Source organism: Triturus cristatus, chromosome 6, assembly GCF_964204655.1.
Source record: "Triturus cristatus chromosome 6, aTriCri1.1, whole genome shotgun sequence".
Classification (NCBI taxonomy): Eukaryota; Metazoa; Chordata; class Amphibia; order Caudata; family Salamandridae; genus Triturus; species Triturus cristatus.
In genome coordinates, this window is record NC_140589.1 from 756,173,541 (window position 1) to 756,186,868 (window position 13,328).

Sequence of the window (13,328 nt, forward strand, 5' to 3'; positions counted from 1 at the left end):
CAACATATATAGATTGCGACAGCCTTGAAAGCAGTCGCATCCTAATCCCTATGGCAGGACAGTCGATAGTCTGTTGGGCGTCCCATTTTGGAGAGGATGCGACCACCATCATAATGAGGCCCTCAGTTTCTACTTTAAAATTTAAGGATGCAAACCCTAGTTCTGAAACAAAGAATCTTCTTGAGAGAAATGGACATTTACACTCTGAATATTTTGCTCATTAGCTCTCAAACACCTCTTTACCAGACTATGACTTAATGTTCTGTTCTGAACCTGATTGAAGGACTGTATCAGCATTGCAAAAGGAGAACAATACTTTACTTTATTTGCTGAACAAGGGTTCTGATTCTCACGTGTCTGCTGGAAATGGTTATAAAATAGCATATTTAACCACACAACAGGCAAAGAAAAAGCAGATGCATTTCATAACCTCTGTTTTCCATTTGAATGCTATAGCCCAGTCTTGTGACCCAGTAAATATCACACTCCCTGATACAACAGAGACAATGTTTAATACTACATTCAAAGAAAACAAATATCAGTTTAACAAAAAGAGAGAAAAGACCTACTAGAACGTAGGCATCTAATAGCCAGTTTGGACAAAATACAAGGTGTAGCTCTGTTGTTTGTTGTGAAGTTGCCAAGTCTACCTCTGTCCTTGTAGAGAAAGATCTACACTTGTCACAGGATATCATTAGATCTAAGATTCTGGAATTACAGCAAAAAAATAACTTTTTTGGCCCCTATTGAACAACTATAACCTGGACTTCAAGCGAGAATCTAAAACCCCTGTACAAGGCTATTTTTCTACATCTTTTTTAATATCCTCATACATGGAGAATGAAATCTTGCACTCTCTTTTGCAGTCCCCTCATATCTGGTCTAGTGAATGTATAAATAATATTGTGGCTCACAACCCAGATTCCACTCAGAATAGCCATGGTGCATTGTCTCAAAGTGCAAAACATTATAGAATTTGTTTGGATTCTGTATTTGCTACCTCCTCTGATATTATGTCTTCTAGTACTGAACTACATATAGGTGCTACATGTGAGATGTGTCCCTCCTCTTTTAAGGAACCCCAGATGCCAAGAAGAACATGAAATATTTCTTTGCTTTCTCTTCCTGGTAGTGAGGTCAGTTCCACCCTTGGGGTATCACATACACATGCCATTGACGTACATACAAAACCTGAACCAGTGCCCCATATAACCCCTGATATGATAACTTCCTGTGACTCAGTCAACGCTCTTGTGCTAAACTGCTGCAACTGAAGCCAACCTCCTCACTGAAAAGGAACAAAATCCTGACTGCTTGTTTGATCTCTCGCCTTCAATCTCACCACAAATTGAAAAGTCAAGAAGTAATAGTACCCACTGCTCTGCTGCATTTGCACTACTTTGCAATGCAGAAGAAATTGAAAACATCTCCCATGACCAAGAAATCTCTGACCAATTTCCTCTGGTAAGAGATGAAAACTGCCGAAGGTTAAAGGAAGTCTGATCATCAGAGACTCTAAGATAATCACTATTCTTAGCCATTCCTTATATGCCGGAATCAACAGAACCCTTCTACACAGACTCCAAACCATCCAGAACGCCGCAGCCAGACTCATCCTCGTGGCTCCGCGTCACGAACACATGACCCAACACCTATGAGATGTCCACTGGCTCCCCGTGAAGAAGTGGATCACCTTCAAACTCCTCACCCACGCCTACAAATCCCTCAACAACATTGGGCCCAAATACCTCAACGAGAAAGTATCCTTCCACATACCCAAGAGGAACCTCCGCTCTGCCGACCTCGCCCTGGCAGAGGTCCCCCGCATCCGCAGAAATAGAACTGGCAGGAGTGCCTTCTCCTACATCACGGCCAAGACCTGGAACGATCTCCCTGTGAACATCAGATGCTCCCCGACCCTGCACACGTTCAGGAAGGACCTCAAGACCTGATTCTTCGACTGATCGAGAGCTGCTCCACCCACCCCCCAGCGCCTTAAGACCCTCACGGGTGAGTAGCAGGCTTTATAAACCCCTGATTGATTGATTGATCCCATAGAAAGAGCTTCAGCATGTTTTAATGTGGTAAGGGACGGTGAAGATGTCACTACTGACAACAGGGATTCCAATGTTCATGAGCTATTACTAAAGTCTGTCATCCTTGTGTTTCACCGCCTTCAGCTTGTCTTCTTGCAGAGTCTCCAGAGTCCTCGGCTGGCTTTGCTGCTTCCAGAGTCTCCTGAGTCCTCAGTCGGCCTGCTGCCTTTAGAGCCAGAGTCCTCAGCTGGCCTTCTGCCTTTGTAGCCAGAGTCTTCAGCTGGCCTGCTGTCTTCTGAGCTTCAGCCCCCAGCCTGCCTGCCATCTAACCCTAATGCCTGTCTGCCATCTCAGCCTGAGACCGCAGTCTGCTTACCATCTGAGCATGCCTGCCATCAGTACCCCAGCCTGTCGACTACCTGCCTTCAGAGCCCAAGTCCTCAGCTCACCTGCTGACAGAGCCAGAGACTGCAGCCTGTCTGCCTTTAGAGTCAGCACCTCCAGCTCACCTGCCTTCAGACACCAAGCCCTTAGCATGCCTGCTTTCTGACCCTGAGCCTCTATCTTGCCTGGTTTTTGACCCTGTGCTTCCAGTTTGCCAGCCTTCAGAGGTCTCAGCACGTATACTTTTAGAGACTGAACCTCCAGCCTCAAAGACAAAACTCTCAACATGTAAGCCCCCTGATCCTGGGTCTCTGGAATATCTGCTTCCAGAGTCTTCTGCATGTGAATCTTCTGTATGTTTTCTTCCAGGGCCAGAGCTTCAGTTCTGCCTCCTGTCATCTCCTATATCTTCAGCCAGCTTGACTTTGGCCTCTGTGCCTTCTGCCAGTCCATTATCTACAGTCAATCTGCCTTTGTTTTCAATAAACTACTCTAGCCTGCCACCTGAATTCACACACTTTTGATTCAGGTACTAAGCCCTCGTTATTAGATATGTACTCTTTCAGGTTTTGCCTTCCACACTGCTATTAGATCACAGCCTATTGTTCTATCCTCCAGTACATCACATTTTTCCCGTAGTCCTCTGGTATCTTACACTATATCTCTGATGGAAAGGGACCCTCTTTCATAGGAGCAAGGTCTTTGTCTCCAGTTCCAGATTCCTGGAGCAGGCCGTTTGTTGGGGGTGTACTGTCATGATTCGCTCCCTACGCTCTTGTGCACTCCACCAGTGGGCTGAATTGTGGGACTTTCCATTGTTCTAATAAGCTTCCGGACCATCACATGCAAGCATATACTGACTCCAAGCCATTTCTACTCTACTTGGAAATTTTCATCCATTCCCAATCCATGCCAGAATTTGTGGAAGCCAGCCTGCTCATGTCATGTCTGTCCCACACTGGTGGACAGGGGCGGCGCTTAGGGCCAATAAAGGGGTGTTCTGTGAGTGGGAACGAGCTTCGCGTTCTGTCGCAGATTCCTGCCAAGCCCTCCCGCAGTCTGGTACTTTCCCGGCACTCATCTGTAAATTTCCTCAGCTACGCGTCGGGTCGCAGAGACCTCTCCGGCGCGTCTTCGCTGTGGCTTTTTGACTCTTTCCCTTCTGGGTCTCACCTCTTCTTCTGGGGGCAGCAGCTGGTTCGGTGATTCCTCGCCGGCTGCTTCAGTCTCCTTCGGTCTCTCCTGGCCAGATCTTTCTCTCTGCGCAGATTATTTCCCACAAGGAAGATACAAAGAGAGTTTGTTGAAAGAATAATAGTCCCCAGTTTCATGGTAGGATTACATAACCTGAGATTATTATAATGTTACTTATATGATTCTCAACATTTCACGCAGTGTGGAGTTTATGATTCTTCCTTGATTTTTCTTCCACATATTTTCTTATGCTGTTGAATAAGAAAGTGGCAATTAGTTAATTATTTGTGAATTCTAAGGATAGTTTATCCTAACCAGACCCAGCACCCTTTTTGTGTAGATTTGTTTAATCTTTTATCCTGTCTAGGGAAATACGTGTTTTTTATTTCCCTAGTAATTCAGGATTGAGTTATTTTTGGGTCTAGTGGAACCTGATGGTGGTCTTCGTTAAGGTTAGTACTGTTCACTCTCGTCATGATTGAATGCTTAATTCTGCAGTCCTAACGTTAATGTGTAGTCATTTTTCTTATAGACACATCAGTTCTAACTTTACTTCGTACACATCCATATCTTCAATTGAGTTGGAAGAGGGATGTCCATCAGGTATTTCCCTCCTACATACATCTTGCGTCTTTATTAATATATCTTTGTATGCATGGACAGTACTTACCACATGTCGTTTTCACCCATCACGAGGTATATCCAATCAAACCCATAAGAACATCGTGCCAGAAGTAACATTGTGTTCTACTCCTTTTCCCTTTCCTTGTTTTTTTCCCCTCTTCCCCACTTTCACTTCTTTGGCTTTAACAATGTTGGGCTGAATGGGTGGGTGAGGGAAGTTGGGACCTAGCATCTGTTCATCCATCTCGTACCCGTGGAAACACCAGGAGAGCTCCAGAGCTCATGCTCGAAACTCGATTGCCTAGAATTCCCTACTCCTGCTTCATCTCAACCCCTACCGGCCAAGGATGGGTGGAGGAATTCAGCTCACCTGTGGCTGGCTGCTGCTAGCCTGCTCACGGTTCACTGACAAAATATCTACTACTAAAATATCTACATACGAAAATCTTGAGTAAAATATATTGATTCGAAAAATATCGACTCTTTATACTTATAAGTAAAACGGCAAAAATATTAAGAAAAAAGTATCATGTTCACTAGTATAAATTTAAATAATAAACATTATTTAAATAAAATATTTACACTAATATAATCAAAATAAAATGTTTAATAACTTTTGGGGAAAATATAGCTATTATTATTATTATTATTATTATTATTATGTTAAAGAATTTAAACACATATATATACATGTTGGTATTTCCATATATCTAATTTTAAAATATTACTTAATTAATATTTTAATTTATATTATTTTTTAATACTTTTTTAAATGTAATAATATAAAAATAATATATATATATACATATATCCAATAACATTAAATATTTAAAAATCAAACCATTGCAATTACAAATAAAGAGCTCAAGCAAAAAACATTTAGAATTCACAAAAAATAAATAAAATATTCAAAACAATAGTAATAGTAAATATAATCTTACTAACCAAAAATATATCAATATAAATGTTAACAATATAAAGTAAACTACAAGATTTTAAAATTAATACATATGCTAGTCCCACTACATAGTAGAAAATGGAGGTGATTATGATGTCGGGCGGATGGAAACGGGACCGACCGACCTCAGGTCAGCGGTCCTGACCACCTAATCATGATGCGACTGAACACTGTTTGGTCGCATACTCCCATTCCTCCATCGGAGCTAGTGTTACGGCCGTACACCGGCTGTAACACAAGCTCCCATAGAGGAATGGGAGTCTTTGTTCATCCCTGCACCGTGTGGCAGGCCCCTAAGGGTGCCTGCCACACGATGCAGGGATAAACTGGGGAGTACCACATAACAACCCTCCCTTTAAATGTATATCCAATATATAGGTGTTCACAGTCAGTAGCTGTAACAGCAATTGTGGGTGAGGAACTTACTGATCTTCAGTCCTACTGTGTGAAGCTCCTGAATACTTCACTCCACATTTCCTTCATTGTTAATGCTGTTATATATACATACATGTCTTGCACTTCTGTCCTGGAGGTAGTCTGAATGCAAAATCGCCTCATGAGTGCCTGTCTTTTCTTGAGTCTTAACCATCTTGTTCCCTTGTGTAGGTTTCCCCTTTGAATCCCATTTTTACTCTGACTCTCTGTGTCATCCTGGGCACTGCTGTACTCCTCTTTGTGCTTACTTTTTCTACCCAGCCACAAATTCTTTACCAAGTCCCTGACTTGTGTTCTGGACTTTGGGCCAGATGTACGACCACCCAATTTGCGATTTGTAAATTGCATTGCAATTGTGACTCGCAAATTGGTATGTACTACAGTGTCTGCAACACTGATTGCGATTCCCATTGGGGTTGCAAATTGCATACCTCATGCATATTCATGAGGCACTTCAAATTTGCGACCCTATTGGGAAAGGCTGGCCCTCCCAGGTATGGTGGCCTGTTGGGCTCAACAGACCTCCCTGCCTGGGACTGCTTTTTTAAATAAAGCAGGTTTTTTTAATTAGGCCCGTTTTCCTTAAAAGAAAACGGGATGCATTTAAAAAAAGAAAACTGAAACATTTTCGTTTAATTTTTTAAGGGCAGGTAGTTGCCTCTGGGACCACTGCCTGCCCTTAAAAAATATTTTTAGAGCCAGTCACAAAGGAGAAGGGGTCCCCTGGGGAACCCCCTTCCCGTTTGCAAGTGGTTTACCACCCTTCTGTGAAGGGTGGTAAACTGCGACTGACAGTCATACATGGCATTTGGGCTCGCTATTAGGAAGGGAACGCCCCTTCTTAATAGCGAGTCGCAAACCCTATTTAAATAAGTCACTAACAGCCTCATGCATCAAGCCAAAATCCAGTCGGTAAAATACCGATTCGCTAATAGCTCCCGGTATTGAGTGAAAAATACCCAATCCCAATGCATCAACCCAAAAGCCAAAATCGCTATTTAAGGAATCCTTAAATAGCGATTCCTTAAATAGCGATAGCATTTAAGGAATCCCAAATTGAGATTCCTTAATTTAAGGAATCTCAATTTGGGATTCCTTAAATGCAATGCATGAAAGTTAAAAAATTAGCGAATTCGCTAATAGGGGGAGCAAATTACCATGAAGATGAACTGCATGGTAATTTGCTAAAAGTTTGAAAAATGCCCTTTTGTGCATTTTTCAAAGTTTCATGTTGTGCACACACATGCCCTTAGAGCATGTGTGTGTGCAACATATGTGCACATATCAATTTCAGGGGTGCAATAGGGTGTCATTTTGACACCCTTGCACCCTTGAAATTGCATGAGCAATTTGCGAGAACCTACTGGTACTCGCTATTTGCTCATGCAATCTCCAATTCATTCCTATGGGCCTGGAGGCCCATAGGAATGATTGGGATGGCATTCCTTAATTGCTACTCGCAATTTGCTAGTAGCAATTAAGGAAAGTTAAGGAATCGCTATTTGAATAGCGATTCCTACATGCATAGCCTTTTGCTATTCCTTATTAGCGATTCCTTATTTTTCGCTAATAAGGAATCGCAAATGGCATTGTTGATGCATGTGCCCCAAAATAGGGTTTGTACATGCACATGCAAAAATGGGTCGTGTATTTGGCCCATAGTCTTGAACAGTCCTGACAAGCTATCTGTAAATGTCTGCTTAACTCTTAAGTAACATGTCCCTCCAGTAGTTTGTCTCTACCAGACTGCAGTGGCTGGTGAGGTTCTAGGTACACGGTAGTTCCCTTCAATACAGAACCGACACTAAAATTTTGTGCTCCCCCACCCTGGCCTCGTATTCATCACAGCCTATGAGGGTTGGGTTTTCCTTACTCACGGTACCACACATTTTTAGGGTGCTGTACGTGTGTCCACCATTGATACCTCTTAGAGGTTGTGGTCACCACCAAAAAGGTGCAGGTAGCCGTATCTTTTTCCATTGGTCCTGAAGAATTGCCATTTAATATAATCCAAGGCAAGAAACATGTTGACCCTTTGATCCTTTTAGCACGTTTACTCACACACCTAAAGGTGAGAGATGTGTGGATTATTTTGATTTTAATCAGGATGGTGACTATGCTTTATTAAAATAGTTTGAAGTGGATCACCTACCCCTGTTTTAGTACACTCACCGTTCACCTCACATGCACCTACACCAACTATTATAATTAACTCCCCCCCACACACCTCACTCACCGGCGTTGGAAATAAAGATCTCCGATAGGAAGGCCCCATTGGGTGCCTGATCGGGCATTGCACCGCCGGCCCGATAAGGAGCAAAGACCCGGTGATGAAGCAAGACACCCGCTTGTTGGGTGTGTGAGGGTCTTCTTTTCCAGAAGGAGTTACCTTTACTTCTGCCCATTTCATCATTTTCACAGTATCACCCTGGTATCTTGTAGTGATTCTAATACACCTTGCGCTAACTTTAGGAACTGCATACCTCTTTGTTTTCACCTCAAGTAGTTTGGACAGGAAAGTGAGATGTAAGATTGGACAGTAATTTTTTAGATCCATCGAATCCCCCCTGCTTTTTCAGCAGGGGAATCACTTATGTGTATTTAAAGACCTGATGCACAAGACCCTGCACACTAATTTGTTGAGGAGCATTTGTAAAGGAGTGATTATTGCCAGAAGCATACCTTTAAAATTGGCTGGTATACATGGGTCCTTAGGTGAACCGGATTTGACTTTATTTAGTAGTACATTTAATCTAGTCTCAACATTGTCAGAAAAGCAGGTAAGAACCGTGTAATTAGTAATCACTTTAATCTCTGGGCAGGAAATAGGGCCTGGCAACAATATACTGTTCCTAACAGTCTTATCTTTATTGATGAAAAAAGATTGAGTTCAGGCTTCACAGGTCTTTGAAAGCTTTCACTTTAGAAGTTAGCTTCTTCAAGGAAATAAGTCAATCTAAGATAAAAAAAAGTTTCCTTCTGTTTGTTAGCAGCTTTCAGAATCCGACCATTATAGTATTTTGATTCCATAGATTGAGGTTTGGCTTTATATGCTTTTTGTCTCTGTGTTTGATTTTATAGTCTCCCTCACTACATCTCAATCTGGCACAGTGTGAGTTTAGCTTACTACAAATACATGTTAAACCATGACGGCAGCTTTTCTTGTTTAGTTATTTGTTTTTTTGCAAGGGTGCAAATCAATCTGCTGCTACTTTTATTCATTTTTTTCTTTCACATTTCAAACTGTACACGTGAAAGCTCTCAAGGGTCTCCTCAGAAGCATACCGTTAGGAGAAAACACCCAAAAAGTAGAAAACATCCTTGGCAATTTTGCATCTCTTGATTGAAGATGATGTTTAATGTAGAAGCCATTAACAAGGTCACTAACTCCCCCTGACATTAGAGGATTGGAAAGATCCAAAAATAAATACCTAGACACGGATCCAGCAGAAGTTCAAACTTGGATATGTTTTCTGGTTCAATATTCCAGAACACGTCCTGGTATAGACTTTCTAGACTCACTGACATTAAATCTTTGTCAATATCCCAACCCAAGTCAGAAAGCCTGTTGGACTGCAACCACCTTGCAACACCCTGAGCAATTGCGTGGGATGTGTTTCATGTAACGATGAATAGTGAGAGATATGCCAGGGATTATTGATGAAATACAAAGCCACATACTTCATTGAAAGGCACACTCAAGAGTGTTAGGAAACAAAAAAGATATATCTTAAAGATTTATTTTTCAAATCAAAAGCACATACTATGAATGGTTATATTCACACAAAATCAGTAAAACAGTAACCACAACATTTACCAGGAGTGTGAACTGTAAAATGTATTGTAACATACTGGTTGATTTTTAAAGCTTTCTTTATATAAATATTCACAATCACACCCTCATCTGTTGACTAGCTAAACTAATCTTAGTACTAAAGAAAAGGCCTGATTCGAGTTTCAAAAATGGATAACACCTGCATCCCATCTCTGAATAACTAAGCCAATGTTCAGTGAAATAGCAATGTTTGCTATTTTAAAAAAAATATCACCAGAACAAGAGATTTGGTGCATTTGAAATTATATTAATGTATTCAAGCAGACTTAACTATCATGTGGCAAAGATTAATAACATGAATACATGTGCATTTTATATTTCAATACATATTACTAAATCATTTTTAAAAAGTGGATACTTGAAAGACAAAAAAAATCATAAACTGCAAGAAAATAAAACTCCTGATTAAAAACAGCGGCAAAGGGGTGAAGAATTTAATAACAAATAAGAGATCAAATGTGTTTTGATGGAGTCATCACTTCTAAGTGCCTCCTTATATATGATTCAGACAGGATGCATTCTTCCTCATCTTGGACTGGGAACCTCAGCAAGAACTGCCTGAATGGACCACCATCTGAAAAGGGCAGTTTATAAGACTTGTCCATTCCCAATTCCTTAAATGCAAAGAGCCTGTTTGGAACAGGAAGAAGATTCCCAAGATTGGCATCCATTGCCCACCACTTAATTCTGGAATTCTGCTGCCTCCCTTCTCTGGCGATGCTCTGCATGAATCTTGGAACACCCATGAGGGTGGCAGCAAGAGCGAAGACACCAAGGCTGACAAGGTGGCGAGGATGCGTAACCATCCGCTCGGCACAGTGTCCAGCCACATGCTGCTTGACTGTTCAAGTTGTACGCTGTCTTCAGAATACTTGCAATCGCTGGATAGCTCTGAGCACAAATGGAGCACAAGCTTTCAGACTAGGCACTTTATATCAAAACGTCTGCTTATTCTCACCCATACCGTCCTTTGAGGGAGTTTCCATTTGAATGATGCACTGCCATCAAAGGCAACCTGTAGAGTAATACTTAGTCCTCTACTTCCAGTGGTAAAAAAAATTGAGTGTACTTTTAAAGTATAATAGATATTTTAAGTTAAATAATTTTTTTATTAAAGATAAGAAAGCACAGAATTACAAGTGTGAATTAATTCGATAAGAATATAAGAATAAGCATACAGGCAAATATAAAGTGGTAACAAAACATTAAATAAATAATGCATAGAAAGAGGTAATATACTATATGAACAGAGATAATAATGTTACTAAGAACAAGAGGTTATAACACGAATTATTGTATTATGATAGTACACAAAGAACCAGAGGACCTAATGATAATAAGTAAAAACTGTAAAAAGTAGGTTAAACTTTTTTTTTTTATCCAAAAAAAAAGGAAAAGAAAAAAGAAAACAAAAGAACAGAAAGAAGAGAGAAGGAGAGAAAAAGAGGAAAAGGAAAAAAGAGGAAAAAGATTATGATGTTGGTGACAGAAAAGATGTAAAGGGAAGCCATAATAGATCAGATTTGATTTGAAGATGAATGGAGGATTGAGGAATAGAGGCGATTCTATGCTCATCACATATAAAGTTCCACCAATGTAAGAACGATAATTTAGAGTTGTCTTTCCAACAAGTTAATATAACTTTAAAGGCAACAGCAAGAAATCAATCCAGTAGTGGAGAAATAGGAGTCACTGTATCAAAAGCTGGTGACAGAGTGCCTAAAAATACATTTTGAAGATTAAGTTGTAATTTATGAGAAAAAATCACAGCACATTTTGACCAAATAGCACCCCAGAAAGCATAAACCTTAGGACAGTAAAATAATAGATGCAATAAAGAACCTTCAGCATTAAGGCAAGACCAACAAGATGCAGTGACAGAATGATTGAATTTATGTAGTAAGAGAGGAGTGATAACAACTCTATTATAAATACAAAATAGGGATTGAGTGAGACTAGCAGCCTTAGATGTCTTAGATATTTTGAGCCAGAACTTGTCCCATTGTGCTATAGAGAGAGTCAAAGAGAGGTCCTGTTCCCAATCCAATTCAACTCTGGACTTATTCCGAGTGATAATAGGGGAAGATAAAGATTTATAGATGAAAGAGGCAGAAGGAATAGTGGCGTTAGAAATTTGGTATAGAGAAGAGTGAGGAAGAAAGGAAGTAGGAGTTGGTAGGGAGAGGAAGGTGTGAATACAACCCTGAAGGATTGGAGCTAAAGTATCATATTGCTGAATACAGGAATCAGGCAATCGGAAAGATTCTTGCAACTGATGGAAGGAAAGAATTGCATTATTGGTGAACATTTGATGTACATAAAAAAGTCCCTTCTCTTTCCATTGTTTGTAGTAAAATGATTTGTGGCGAAATTTGATGTATTTGTTAAACCAGAGTGAAGACGCTAGAAACGATTGGTAGTTGTTGAGAGTCTTAAAGAAAAGTGTATGCAACAAAACTTGAGAATGTTTCAAAATAGGATACTTAGAAATAAAGGTACAATTAGACATGTGAACAACCTCACGTATTGAAAAATCGCTTTACAATGAGCTTTCAACATTAACCCATGGAGGCTTAGGTAAATCCTGATAATCCTTAGACAAAGCAAAGAATTGACGAATCAAAAATGCATCATGGTATAAATTAAAATCGGGGAATCTCACCCCACCCTCATTCTTAGGTCGAATCAGTTTAGATAAAGCAATACGTGCATGTTTGTTATTCCATAGAAATTTGGAGCATATTGAATTAATCTGAGAGAAATAATATCTAGGAATTTTAAATGGTAACATTGACAATATAAATAAAACCTGGGGGACAATCATCATTTTAATTGTATCAAGTCTGCCCCACCAAGAGAGAAATAAGGGGGACCAATGATTTAACAAATTAGTAATCTTAAGTTTTAAGGAAGAAAAATTATGAAGTAGGGTATCACGAATGTTGGGGGAAAACCAAATGCCGAGATATTTAATTTTTTGAGGACACCATGTAAAACTAGATATCTCAAACATATATCTGTAACATGAAGGATTTAATGGTAGAACCTCAGTCTTAGAGAAATTTAATTTCTAACCTGAGACTTTAGCGAAAGAGGAGATTTCCTGTAAAAAGGGAGGTAAGGAGGAATCAGGGTTGGTCATATAAACAAGAACATCATCAGCATATGCAGACAGCTTAATTTGTGTAGACTTAAATCTGAAGCCGGTAATGAGAGGGTTATTCCTAATGCGTTCCAAAAACGGCTCTAAACATAGCAGAAACAGTAATGGAGACAGAGGGCAGCCCTGACGTGTACCTCTCTGCAGGGAAAAATAGGGGGAAAAGAGACCATTAACAAAAATACAAGCTTTAGGGTTAGTATACAGCAATTTAACATAAGAAATAAATTTCGGGCCAAAACCAAACCATTGTAATGTATGAATCAAGAATTCCCAATTAACACGATCGAAGGCTTTTTCTGCGTCTAAGGATAAAGCAGCTAGCGGGGAAGGATATTTTTTACTAAGGGCAAGAATATTGGAGAACATCCTGGCATTATCAGAGGCCAATCGACCTTTGACAAAACCCACTTGGTCTGGGTTAATGAGTATAGGGATATTTTTTCTAAGCGAGATGCCAATATTTTTGCAAACATTTTACAATCAAAATTTATTAATGAAATAGGGCGAAAATTTTTGCAATAGGATGGATCTTTACCAGGTTTGGGGAGTACAACGATAAGAGCTTCCAAAAAAGAGCCACATGCCAGGGAATTGGAAATAAAGGAATTAAAAAGTTCAAGTAATTTGGGAGCAAAAATTGAGGAAAAAGCAGAAATTAATTCAATTGAAAAGCCATCGGGGCCAGGAGCTTTAGCTTTC